Raw genomic sequence first — 13,331 nt, 5'->3', positions numbered from 1 at the left:
ACGGACGAGTCAACTCGAAAGACAAGCTCTCATTCCCGCAGCTGCCATCAAGAGCGAGAAATAACTCTGGAAAATGTCTGCCCATAAATACGCTTGAGGAATGTTTGTAATGCGGCTGCTTGACGCCAACGAAAGGAGCCTTTTTCCCTTGTAGTGGGGAAAATAGGCTCCCTTTGTTGCGCGTCACGCAGTCACAAGTTTTTTGCTTACGGACGCAAAAAATGCAGGTACTGTGCCAGGATTTTTAATGAGCTGGCGCAAAGTAGAGAAGGAAGGTGGGAGGGGTTTAGAATGCCTTCGTCACATAAAGATAAAAAACTGAAGAAAATGAAGGACGAGCGTTAACATAGTCGCTTACCTTCGATAGCAAGCCTAAAAAATATGGGTACCTTTCTGGGAAACGTCTTTGTCGTCATGCTCTGTAGAAAGCGCTCAGAAAATTTTGATGCGGCCTGCCAAGTTTTAATCCTCGCCTCTCCTTGGCGCACTAAACTGCAAGATGGTTACAGCTTTACCGGCCTACGTCATCGGCGCACGTGATAGTGGTATGGCGGAAAAAACGCGACTCTTGAGAGCCTGGTGCAGAAGGTGAGATGTGTACTGAGGCTGCTATACTAGGGAGAATAAAGGCCGTGGCGCCTAATGATGCGTCTCATATCGGGAGAAGGAAGTTGGCGGGGAACGCTCGAAACATACAAAAACCGAGGCGAAAGTAGGAAATTTCGCCCATTGGGCCATGCCTCTTTGCTTGAAGTGAGCTCGTGTTGTGTGCGTGATGCAGCAGTTGGAAATGAAGCTATCAGGGACTGTTGTGTTCCCGGGTGTTCTTTTCGCGCTATAAAAAGAGCGGCTATTTCGCTTTGCCCGGGAGAGCGCCCGACGAAAATGTGGGAATCAGATGTCAAGCGAGAGGGCTGGTGACCAACAGGACTCCATAGTATGCGACCTAAGGCGTGCTTGCATTCTTGAACAGTTTTTGCAGGGGGGAGGGGGGGAGATTCATAAGGCGCAACTTTAACGTGCCATCCTCGTAAACTAATAGTAGCAGCCGTAAAAGTAGACTTTTCGCACTTGAATTCATAGGGAACGAGAAGGTGTTTAAATGGCAGTCTTTGGCGAATATAAAAATGTAGCTCGAAATAAGTAATGCTGTTCGTATGAAAAGCAATGAAATGTAAAGGGTGCTAGTCAACACATTTACTGAAGCATCTCCCGTTGTGAGGATGTAATTACTATTCACAAGGCGCCGAGTTTCTTGGCAGATTAGGAGCGAAAGAAGATATATTTTTGCGTACTAACTCTGATTCACCTTCTAAGCTATCTATCTGTCTTCGCACGACAATAATTTTGCCGAATATCACGTCGTAGAGGCAGTTTTCTCATTCGATACAGCCCGCCGCTGTATTGCTCTCAATGTAGCCGACAGGAGAGTGGGTCCCAACACGCCGCTGCCGAGAGCGGTGTCCTCACCCTGAAAGCGGCGCTGGCCATCGAGGCACCCTATTTTAGATGAAAGCGGCAAGGGAAGCGGGGCCGATTCCCGGGGTCAAGTTTTCCAACTGTCCTTATTTAAAACCGTTGGTGGAGCCTATACGTTGTTCCAGACAGCTGTGGTTACTTTGCACGCCATATCTCAAAAGTTCTTTATCAGCTTCAAATTGAGCAATGCGGAGAGCGACGGGCATTCTTTCCAGGACCGCCGAGGAGGCTTGTTGGTATCGCCGCCGCCTCATCATTCAGTTCTTTGTGGGAGCGAGTCAGCCCAATAAACAATTTATTCTTCAAGTCCTTTTCGCTCCCCTCATGACCGTCGGATTACCATAACCTGACAACGTGAAGCACTTTAGAGACGGTGCCGATGTTACTGTAAATAGAACCATGAATGGCCGCATCAGTAATCTGGATGGATCAGAGATTTCAACGCGAATTTAGAGCTAAAATTCTGTGAGTAGTTCAACCTAGGTAGTCCAAGTAGGAAAACTAAATAGGAGGCACAAATCCCGTTGGAATCGCGAAACAAGCAGACGACCATTCACTATTGCCTACCGTTGCACGAAATCTGTAGCAAGCTCTCAAAAATGGATATAGATAATGAGGGGGAGTGCAGTTTAGAGAGTAATCATGAACATATTAGTTTCCAGACCGGAGCCGCGATCAAAAGAGAAATGCAGAAAACACAAAAGTCAACTCAAAACTTATGTGACGAACAAGTAGAGCTAATAGCAGCCGGCGCTAAGGAATTTCTATAGAAGCGCCCCATGGAAAAACTGATTATAATAATTTCGAAATTCTCCAGAGTACGGAAAAAAATTAACTAAAAGTGGCAAACCTCTGGAAATGAAAGAGGAAGCCACGAAGCTCGTGGAATAAGGGAAGACAACTACAGGTGGCTTCAACAGAATGCTGATAGGCAAAGAAGACGCAACTTTCACAAAAGAGATAAAAATGAAAATATTAACTAAAAAATAAAACTTGAAGTACATGTCTTCGTTCAGGGTAAAATAAAGGAGTCCATTCATAACTGGATACCTGAAGTTCGAGATGCAATTAATGGTCGGTCGAGAAAATTCTTGGACCATATAAGCTGTCTGGGTAAAAAAAAAAATCAAAGAAAGCGGGAACGGATTCAAGATGTCGAGGAGAAATGTTTAGAGGGACACGACGCTGTCAAGTACATCGCGTCAGTTATAGCTGAGGCATTTAGAAGCGAAGATAAGGCAATCTGCCGCAAACGGAGAAGCAGCACAATATACCACAATCGAAAGGAGCTTAGAAATAATCAAGGTAAACTGAAAAAATGCGGAAATAAATATTCCTAAATGCACATTTGCAGGACCAGACGAAATACCAGTTAAGCTGTTTGATGAACTTGGTGGGGGAGCAGGGAAACCTTGTTAAAGGGATTGTAAAGTGTCACAACAAATAAGGTAATTTTGTACAGCTCGTGACAGATTAGAATAAGTTTGATTTATAAAGGGGAGAAAATCCTTCAGGCCGATTACGATACCATTTGCTATATAGGGGCTGACAGTTTGCCGGCGGCGACGTTTTAAAATGGCAGTGTTTTAACGTAGTTAAACCTTAATTAGACATGCGGAAGCACTTCAGGCAACACCGCCTCAAAGGCAACCGCATGCAAAATCTTATCTTCAGCCGCCATCGGCAGCCGCGAGCGGGGAGTAAAAGGCGGGGGGGGGGCGGGGGGGGGGGCGCGGTTCCGCGTGTTGACAGAGCGGCTACGCAAGGTTTCCGCTGATGGCGATCTGTCAATGGTCTAAGGTTGAAGCTTCGCACATACCTGGGATTTTAAAGGGAAAGCTTTATTGGCCGCAAACTCGCGATTTCGCCGTGGCCATACTCCATCGAGGCACGTGACGTCACAACGCGCGCCTCGCCGCGGAAGGTTACTGTGCTTCGCGCGCTCGCCGCGCCATCTGGCATGACTTCGCATCGCGCCGCTCGCCGCCGCCGCCGTTTGGTAGGACGTGAACCGCGTTCCTCGTCGTTGCGCTCGCCTCCGCTCGCTTCGACAGCTGCGTCGCAGGCGTGATAAGATGTCACAGCATTGAAAAGGACAGCTGGCGTGCGCCGCAACCACAGTTGAGGCGATAGTATGGACGGCGACAATTCTGATAAGCTGGAGGAGGCCTGGAATCGACAGCGGAACGAGATGAAGAGGAAACGAATCGCCCAGGTAACAGACGAACCGCGCGTCGAACGATTGGCTAAACGCCGCCGTGAATATGCCGCCGCGAGATAGGCACGTTTAACGTCCGCTGTCTCGACCGCTAGCAGCAGAGACAGCAGCCGTAAGAGAGACCTGAGTCCTGCTTCACTGAAGACGGCCCGTGATGAATGATGGAATGCGACCAAGAGACTTCAGCGGCGGGCTGAAGAAACAGAAGAACAACGTGCCGTTAGCCTAGAGAATAGGCGTAAGAGTGACGCGACCCCTTCAATCCTTGGATAGCCTCGGCGCTGAAATCAAACATGGACCTTCAGGTCATACTGAACCTTTATGCCTGTGCTTCATACATTGTGGAATATGTGACAAGGACAACCGGAGAGTTTCACACTTGCTTTCGCTGCATATATCCTAACATAGCCGAGCTAAGCTACTGCAATTTTTTTCAGCTTTGCTAGTGAATAAGCGCTTCGTTCTAAAATGCAGACATGGATACAAAGTGATAACGTATTCGGTGAATTTCCGAACGGGTTCAGGAGCGGTGGACGCTTAGATGATAGCCTCTGCCCGCTTACCTAATTTACACAAATAGCTAGAGCGGAAAGTAGGCCTCTGTATTTAGCCTTTCTGGATACAAGCAATATAAGCGGCGCCTTCGACAAGGTGAATAGCGAATTCCTGTGGAATATATTAAAAGATCAACGCATCGGTCATGAGATAATTGATTTCCTAAGGAAATGTACGAAGATAATAAAGTTGAAATTGCTTGGGAAAAGATAACATTTAAGACAACAGACAACCGTCGAGGTAGGCAAACATTCAAGGCAGTGTTGTCCTCTATCCTTTATATGACAAATACGGAAAGAAGCGTACAAGTATATATACTCCTTAACTTCCTTATCTTACTTCCTTAACATACTTCCTTAACTTTGTCTGCAATTAGCTTTACGAGGGTCACGGTTCTGGCAGTCTTGATGCCATAGGTAGCATAAGAGGGCTCTCGCACAGTTTCCGCCCACGCCGTTAGATGACGTTCCACGTCACACTCGCGGTAATACAGGACGTGCTACGTCCGCCGCTATGGTCGAGGGTGGCGCTGGTGAACACTCTCAAGGTTCGCTTACACCCAATAAACATAAATACGGACGAGAGCAGCAGATTGGACAGCCGTCGCCGTAGCTCAGTTGGTAGAGCACCGGACGCGATATTCGGAGGTCGTGGGTTCGGATCCCACCTGGGGCATAGTTGTTTTTTTCTGCTGCTTTATAATTATTTCCTTTTAGCGATAGATTAATCCAAGTATTATTATCCCACTGATTAGCACTACACGTAAAAAAAAATACATTCCATTCCCCGATGCACCTTGCTTTCGGTGACTGTTGGCTCCCTTCATCTTCATAAGTTTATCAAAACGAGCCCCTCATTTCCTTGACTTTGTCTGCTATATATATATATATATATATATATATATATATATATATATATATATATATATATATATATATATATATATATATATATATATATATATATATATATATATATATATTCTATCGCACATATTGCGTTGGAAGGTTCTAGATCAGCAGCTCTCTGGTTTAATGCATGTGGACGATATTGTATTATTAGCTGATAGCCAGGAAGATTTGCATACTTTAGTTAATTTTTGTGGAGACAAAAAAGACGCTCTCGAATTCACTTTTGGCGCAATTAAATAAGGTCTGATGGTCTCTAACAATTCCACTGATAAGGTTCTTACAACAGAAGACCATGAGATGCCCAGACTGGCAGAATAAATATATTGCGGCATTGGTAAATGAAGCACAGATATACATTTAAAAGCATGAACAGACCTTCTTAGTATGAAGTACTGAGAGGTATTTGGAAAAGAATAAATGTGCCAGGGATTACATTTCGGAATCTGGTTTCATGCCTAAGGGCGAAAGTTCGGTCGAGATTAACAGCAAATCAAACAGCTGTCGGAAGAGTAGTACTACGTGCTTACGGCAAAACCACAAATGAGGCAGCGAAGAGCGACATGGCCTGGCCATCGTTTGAAGCACAGGAAGCTCAGAGCAAAATATTATGTAAAGAACGCCTGAGGAAATTGAACGATAACAGGTGCGCAGCTATGATGTTTAAATACTTACACAGAATGAGCGTTCCCTCAGAGCTGCGAAAAAGGGTAGGAAACAGAACACTATGTATGACCAAGAAAAGTGTGAAGAAGCAACGATCTTTAACGACAGGTGAAAACACAGAAACGTGGGCAGAAAAGTGGGGGCTAACGAAAAGGATTCAGCTTAAGGTAAGGACAACACAGCAAGCCATGGAAAGAAAAATGATAGGCGTAACTTTAATAGACCCGAAGCGGGCAGAGCGGGATAGGGAACAAACGCGTGTTAATGACATCCTAGTCGAAATCAAGAGGAAGAAATGGGCTTGGGCAGGGCATGTACTGCGAAGGCAAGATAACAGCTTGTCCTTAAGGGTAACGGAATGGGTTCCATGAGAAGGTAAGCGTTGCAGGGGGTGGCAGAAGGTTAGGTGGGCGGATGAGATTAGGAAGTTTCCAGGCATAGGGTGGGCGCAGCTGGCGAAGGACAGGGTTAATTGGAAAGACATAAGAGAGGCCTTTGCCCTGCAGTTGTTGTAGTCAGGCTGATGATGATGATTAAAAACGCAGACGGTAAGAATTGGATTAATTTAATATAAAATAAGCAAGCTATGAAACTAAATAAAACTTGCAAAGAACTAATCAGCCAGGTACCATTCTATGATAATCAACAGGCTAATCCTTGCTCTTTGACGCCAGATCAGGATGCGTCAGAACGTGAAACTACAAAGAGAAATTCATCAAGGAATGTGACACATGTGCAATTTGTCGTAAATCTGTAGCAACAATTGAACACCTCATACTAGAATATGACGGAATCCGTCTGGATGTATATGAAGGCACAGACACTCTCACAGAGGCCCTGCGGTTTAGAGATAATAATGGTCATTTTAATGATGAGTGGTAAAAGTTAGCAAAAAAAATCGAACATTTGGGGCTCAAAGGCAGGGCAGTGACGTAAGGTTACAAGTTCAGGATTAAAATTTGTATATATACAAACTGGCGAATTTTAGATAACACCGTAAAGGTTAAGATTGCTTTAAAAAATACAAAAAGGCGAGCATGGTGGCAACTTCCAACTGCCACCACTTCGTTTCAAAGGGGCGCTCCTATCTTCCATCCATCCATGCATGCTCGCGAATTATCACTTGAGACTAGTCACTCTTTGAAGCGAAGTTTTCAACTTTCCAAGACCTTCCAAGAGGTCTTGTTTCTCCGCCACATTTAGCTGCATATAAGTCGCTTCGTGCGTTTCCGGCGTTTTGGCCACTCGGGTAACTCAGTCAGCTTCGTTTACAAAAGCGATGCTTTCGAAAGGGACGCACATTAAGGTGTTACGACTGGCCGTTTCGATCACAGTCTCTTTGATCCACTGACCCAAAGCACGAAATTTCGGAGCCAGCTCTGTATCTGTGTCGGACAGGCCACCACAAATTAAGCTGAATCCTTGGAGACCTAGCAAAGTGGTCACACGACTGAAGTGCAATATGAAAGCATTCGCCTGGCACCACGAGCCAGTGACGTTCGCCTCATTTTATTTATTACATACTGGAGGCTTTATCAGAGCTCGTGGATATTCCTTACTCAGGGCACTGCCTACAGGGATGCTATCTAGTGCAACGCAGCATGACTTTCGAGCTCGGTTAAGCAGGACATCACCGAAATCACTCAACAAATGCACCGCGGTGACTGCCCCTAATGACGACAAAAACGAACTTGCGCAGTGCACAATTATTTCTTCACTGCATGCACTAATGTATGCATTCAAACAGAAAAAAATTAAGTGGCAGTGATGTATCATCCAAACTTCAGGAGCAAAAACACCGCACGAGGAGCCTTGCACTAAGCATTTTCCTTAATTTCGAACACAGCGGCGCTGGTGCAGTCATCGACATTATCGTGTTGGTCACTGCTGCTACGCACCAGGAACTAACATTCAGAGACTCCGGCACATACTCATGAACTTCCTTTGCTTGAAAGTAGAGCGGAACGTGTGTAGAAAACAAAGGAACGCTTTAACACAGCCAACTGGCCGGCTCAAAACGGGCGGCCACGCCGTCATGCATCCCCTGTATGCCGGCGTCGCGCTGAATCGCAAGAAAATACCCCGGAGACACAGAGTGCTCGGTTCCTGATGACTTCTATTTCAGAATTCGTGAGACCGCACTGAAGTCACACGCTGCCAAATAATCAGTCGACTGTAAAAGAAAAGCCTCCACCGTCGCCTACCCGAGTCAGAAATGTCTTTTCAGAGCGCTCGAAAGCGACCAGGGCAAGACGCCAAATGGGTACTGGCCTGTACTAAAGAGGTCACTACATAGACATCTGATTGCGCGCCGCATGTGATTTTGGAGCTGTTAAGTACCGCAGAATTCCTCTCTCGCTCTCACTTGATTACGTTTGTCTTGCGCTACCTGTCTATAGGTATATGCGGTATGTTGTACAAGTGGTGGCTTCTTTTCTTGCACCTGAAATCTTGCAAAATAACTACTTTTTCTTCCCAAACAAGGTTTACACTAATTTTCAAGTCTGGAGACGGTTGAGCATGGATACCTTTTGGCTTTTGTTGCGCAAGCAACACTACGCCAGCCAGGCAGCCAGCTCGGCTCGTCGCGTGGTCGCGTGGTCGCACTTCAGCCGTATGCCGCGCCGTTGCCTAGCAACGCCACAGGCGCGCTCCAACAGATGGCGCCGCCGTCGACGCCGCTGCCGTCGCCGCTCGCTCAACCAGATGTGCTCCACTAGGGTAGAGGGAGAGGAGGTGTCGCCTCGCGGGGGGTATATATTTATGCGCTTCGCCTCAGTGGATGGAGAGCGCGAAAGAGGCAACGTAAGAACGTTCTCAAGACAACGCTCTCAAGAGACGGCAGAAGAGCGCGCCGCACGACTCGAGAAGCATCGTAACGAAGATGCGGCTAGAAGAAGTCGTACCACGTCCCGGAGTGACTATTCAACTGCGGGAGGGACTGATTTGAGCTCTCGACAGCGTCGGAACGAGACGTTGCGTAGACGACGTGCCGAGGAAACGAAGCTTTCGCAATTCAACTAGGGTTAACCGGAGCTAAACAACAGCCAATTTTTGTGGACTTTTTAAAGCCCCTTTTCACTCGTTATTTTTCGTGGCTGATGGCAGTTCATCCATGTTTCGTCAGCTATACGATCCTCCCAAGAAAAAAATTCTACCCTCGAGTTGCAGCAAAGGCCTTGAGAGGCACGAACTCATTGTTCTTTCAACTCTGTTGAGAAGGCGATAGGAACTCACCTTAAAGACACCCTATGGGCAGTCTGATGCACTGATCCACGACCCATAAGAAGTCAGAGGGTATCTCGCTCTCTTTTCGAGTCGGGTTGTTTGTTCTCGGTTACTTGTTCGGGTGTCTGAGGGATTGGCATGACTACAGCGCGTCTCTCACCGAAGCCACCCCTTCCATAAGCTTCCCAATTCACTTCTACATATATAGTCAAAAATAGACATCCATTTAACAAAACTTCATTAAACGTGGATAGCGGAGAACTGCTGTGAACCTGTTGAGAACATACCTGAGTAAAAGGTTACAATATGTTAAACTTAATATTTTTGCTACGTGTTGTTTATGTGCTACCCAAGCTCTTCTACAGAGATTCATTTCAGGTTCACTTTTGCTTTAAATATATGTAAACAATACCTGAATCAGAACGTTAGATCATGTGCACTGATACAAATATTTTCTGTACAGCCCAACTAAGTCGAATTGGGAAATCATTACAAATGCTCTCCTGGTTAAAATTAAATCCTTGGACGTTTGAATAGATTTGTTTTAACTTGCCCAAATCCACACCAATTAATGCTTCGGCTCATCGCACGCATAACCTGGAGTACGACAACACAAACTTAAAGCAGGTAGCGTTCAAGGAGCATGTGTCATAGCATACACACATTTCAAAGCTTAACACTGAGCTAGAAGAAGACGTGGTTCTATTTATCGCATCACCGACCCATTTCGCTAAAAGTTTCAATGTACTACATGCTACTGTTTACAGAACATAGATTATCTTATTGCGCCTTAGTATGAGTTACCAGAGCTTTTACTGTGTATCATAGGTTGCCGAGTTTTTCAAAAACTTTACACTCCAGATCTTTTCGCACGACTTAATCGCAGCGCTTGACTGTTATTATTTCTGGATAATCTTTCCTCCTGCTTACACATGTCATGTGCTTGCATGTGCATGCGTGACTTTTACACATAAGACATTATGTAATGGCCCATGCAGCTTTCATGTAGTGCCTGTTGTTACTTATTTATTTATTCAAATGTCACACGCTTTGACTGGAGTATAATAGTGGGGGGGGGGGGGGGCGTTACATATCTGAGGTGCGAAGAGATGCAAATAGAATATCGTTAATTTAGCATCGTTATAAAATACTAAGCAACCAACCATAAAAAAACTAAATTGAAAAAACACACTTCAGAACAAAATGCTAGTTATTCTTTCCGTGAAAATAACATGATCGGAAATATGAACAATGTTGTTAAGAAGACCGTTTCAATAAATTATAGCACGGAGCAGGGCTGATGAGTTGAATGCGTTGGTACATCCCGAAAGGCATTTAAAGCTGAGGTGATTATGCAATCTAAAAGATGTTATGGCCTGTTTTGTAAGAAGTACGGTGAAGGAAGGATGGCTGTTAGCAGTTTTATGGAAGAGGAAGATTAGTTCTATTGTTCTGCGAGATTCGAATCACGGAAGGGACAGCGGCGTCTTAATGTTAGTTATGCTGGAATGTCGGCAATAGTTGCGTGCAATAAAGCAAGCGGCACGATTTTGTACGCTCTCTAGGGAATGAATTAAGTAGTCTTGCTGAGGTCACCAAATGGAAGATGAGTATTCAAGTTGAGGGCGGAAAAATGTTTCATATGCGAGCTGCAGTGTGGAAAACGGCACACCTCTGAGGCTACTTTTTAATTACCGGTTAGCTTTGTACGGTTAGCTTTGTCAATTATTTTTTCTATATGGGTTTTCCATGAGAAATTGGGTAGAAAGTGAACGCCAAGGTACTTGTATGGTGACGCAAAGGTGACGGGTCTGTGGTTAAGCAAATAAGTGAAAAGGTAATTAAACCGTTTACGGCTAAATGTCATTAAGTAGAATCTATCAGTGTTAAGGGATATTTGCCTTGATGAGCTCCAGTTATTAATGCGGCGTAGATCTTCCTGAAGAGCAATGTGGTAATTAACTGAGCAGAATTTGCGATAAATAACACAATCGTCAGCAAACGATCTGATGGTCGAGGTAGTGCTTAAAGGTAGATCATTAATTTAGACTAGAAACAATAACTGGCCTATGAAACTACCTTTCGGTATACCTGATGTTACACCATTTAAAGGGGATGAATAGTTGTCAGATACAGAAGTGAATTGTTTAGGAAATGATAAAGAGTTTCTTATCCAATGAATTATAGAAGAATCGAGGTGCAAGGATTACAGTTTACCTATTAAACGACAATGTTGAACGCGATTGAAGGCTATAGCATAGTCGAGCAATGCATAGTCGATTTCAAGATTTTCACCCATACCGTGAAGCAGCTCACTAATAAACTCGAGTAGTTGTGTCTCACATGATAACCATTTTCTGAACCCGTGTTGTTTTGAACAGAACAAAATCGTTGCCTCTACATGTAGTCCCGTGTTAGATGCAATGATGTGTTCAAGAAGTTTGCAAGATACACATGTTAGCAATATTGGGCGATAGTAGCAACGTTTGCTTCGTCAGTGGGTTTGAAACGTGGAATAACTTTTCCAAATTTCCACTTGTATTGTATCTTTCCTGTTGAAAGTGATAGCCGAAAGATATGAGTGAGTATGGTGTTGGATTGAGCCACAGTATGTTTCAAAATTTTTAATTAATCCCATAAACACAACAAGTAGATAATTTCACATTATTTATCAATCACGCAACGTCATCAACAGTAACGTCAATGGGCTTCATGTAGTCATAGTCATAACCTGGTGTGAATGGAATATTGGAATCGTCTGCCTTCGCCAACGTACTGGCGAAAAAGTTAAGGAAAGTCTGACGGCGTTCATCTCGGGCAATGCGATTTCCAGCCTCACCAATGAACGTAAAATCTGCAGAAGTTTCAGAAGGTGATAATGTTTTCTAATTTTTTTTCGATTCTGTTTAAGGAGGGATTGCAGATTATGAACCATGAACTTTGCTTTTTACCAGCGTTTTTATGTTTTGCCCAAGATACTGGTGTTCCCAGCCGTTTAGCTGTTGTGAAAATTCGCTTTTTCTTCAACAGCGTGCGTAGGTTTTTTTGGTACCACGGCTTAGATGAGTTAGCACGGAAAGATATACGGGGTGTATAGGTTTTCATTAACTGCGTCAGTTTATCTTTGAACAGACGCCAGTTTTCGTTAACAGATTGAATAGGAAAGGATTGCAGAAAATAATCGCAGAGAGTTTCTAAGCCGAGGTTAATAGCATCGTAGGTCGACCTGTTATAAACGATGATGCATTTCTGGGGTGGGCTGCGTTGGCTTGACGGCATTTTTAGAGTGAAATGGAGTAGTTTGTGATCACTGAACCATCCATGAGGGAGATCGGGCTTACATTGTCCGGAGCCGTTGTAAGAACAATGCCTAATATGTTAAGGCCGCGCGTAGGTAGAGAAACTAGTTGAGTTGAAGAAAAGCTGAATGTTAGTTCAACGAAATTAATCCAGTACGGTGCCGACGCTGTTAAGATACTCCAGTTGATATTTGTGTAATTAAAATCACCTAATAAATAAATTTCGGCTTTTCAGACGTTGCTTCTTTTATCAGAGAGGTTGACCTGCACATTTGTTAAGAAATTTTTGAATTATCGGGGGGTCGGTAACATATGCCAAGCAAAGACTTTAAAGATTAGGACGTGATGCAAACCCATAAGATTTCTAGAGGCGTAGAAATGTTGACACGAAAGGAAGGATTATGCATCAATAATCAGTTACTGCACGTCTCATGGCTTGCTGACTACGGTATAACTGTTTCAGCACTAGTGCCTTATCGGATTCAGACGTGTTTTGTGCATATCGTCGTGCGTGACCGTTTGTGTGAACGCATGGGAGAACGCACCTTTTTCGCTGTTCTATTAATTCTTAAGTTTTTGCGTATTCACCACGCATATACACTGTAACGCTCACCTAGGCTCCGTCGAGCTGCCTCGAGCAGCTTTTATCCCAGGTACTTATATTGTGCATATTATTTGCGCATTTTCAAGACAAATAATGAGAGATTATATTTTTATTTATAAAGCCTCATTTCTTGCACCTTAGCTATGGAGTGAAACAAAGCACTTTAGCAAAGCAACTAATTAACGACACAAACTTATGGACAATAACTTACGCCGCTAACTCCCAATGCGTTTTTCAATGCACTGAATCAGTTAATTTTCGCTCCCTCCCGCTGTTCCAGTGATATGAAACGAAGACACTAATAATTAGATAATGTTTATCCGAACTAAAAGGTCGAGCCAGTGCCAGTGAATTCGTTAGTTACCACCACTATG

General features: G+C 44.2%; 1 protein-coding gene across 1 annotated transcript in view; it reads right to left on the bottom strand.

The window, feature by feature from the left end:
* The window catches only part of LOC144098024 (uncharacterized), a 187,155-nt gene that overhangs the window by 78,504 nt on the left and 95,320 nt on the right, over positions 1-13,331 (bottom strand). The window lies entirely within an intron of this gene.

Source organism: Amblyomma americanum, chromosome 7 (genome assembly GCF_052857255.1).
Source record: "Amblyomma americanum isolate KBUSLIRL-KWMA chromosome 7, ASM5285725v1, whole genome shotgun sequence".
Taxonomy (NCBI): Eukaryota; Metazoa; Arthropoda; class Arachnida; order Ixodida; family Ixodidae; genus Amblyomma; species Amblyomma americanum.
Note: the sequence above shows the minus strand (reverse complement) of the source record. Positions and strands in the feature narration are given on the sequence as shown.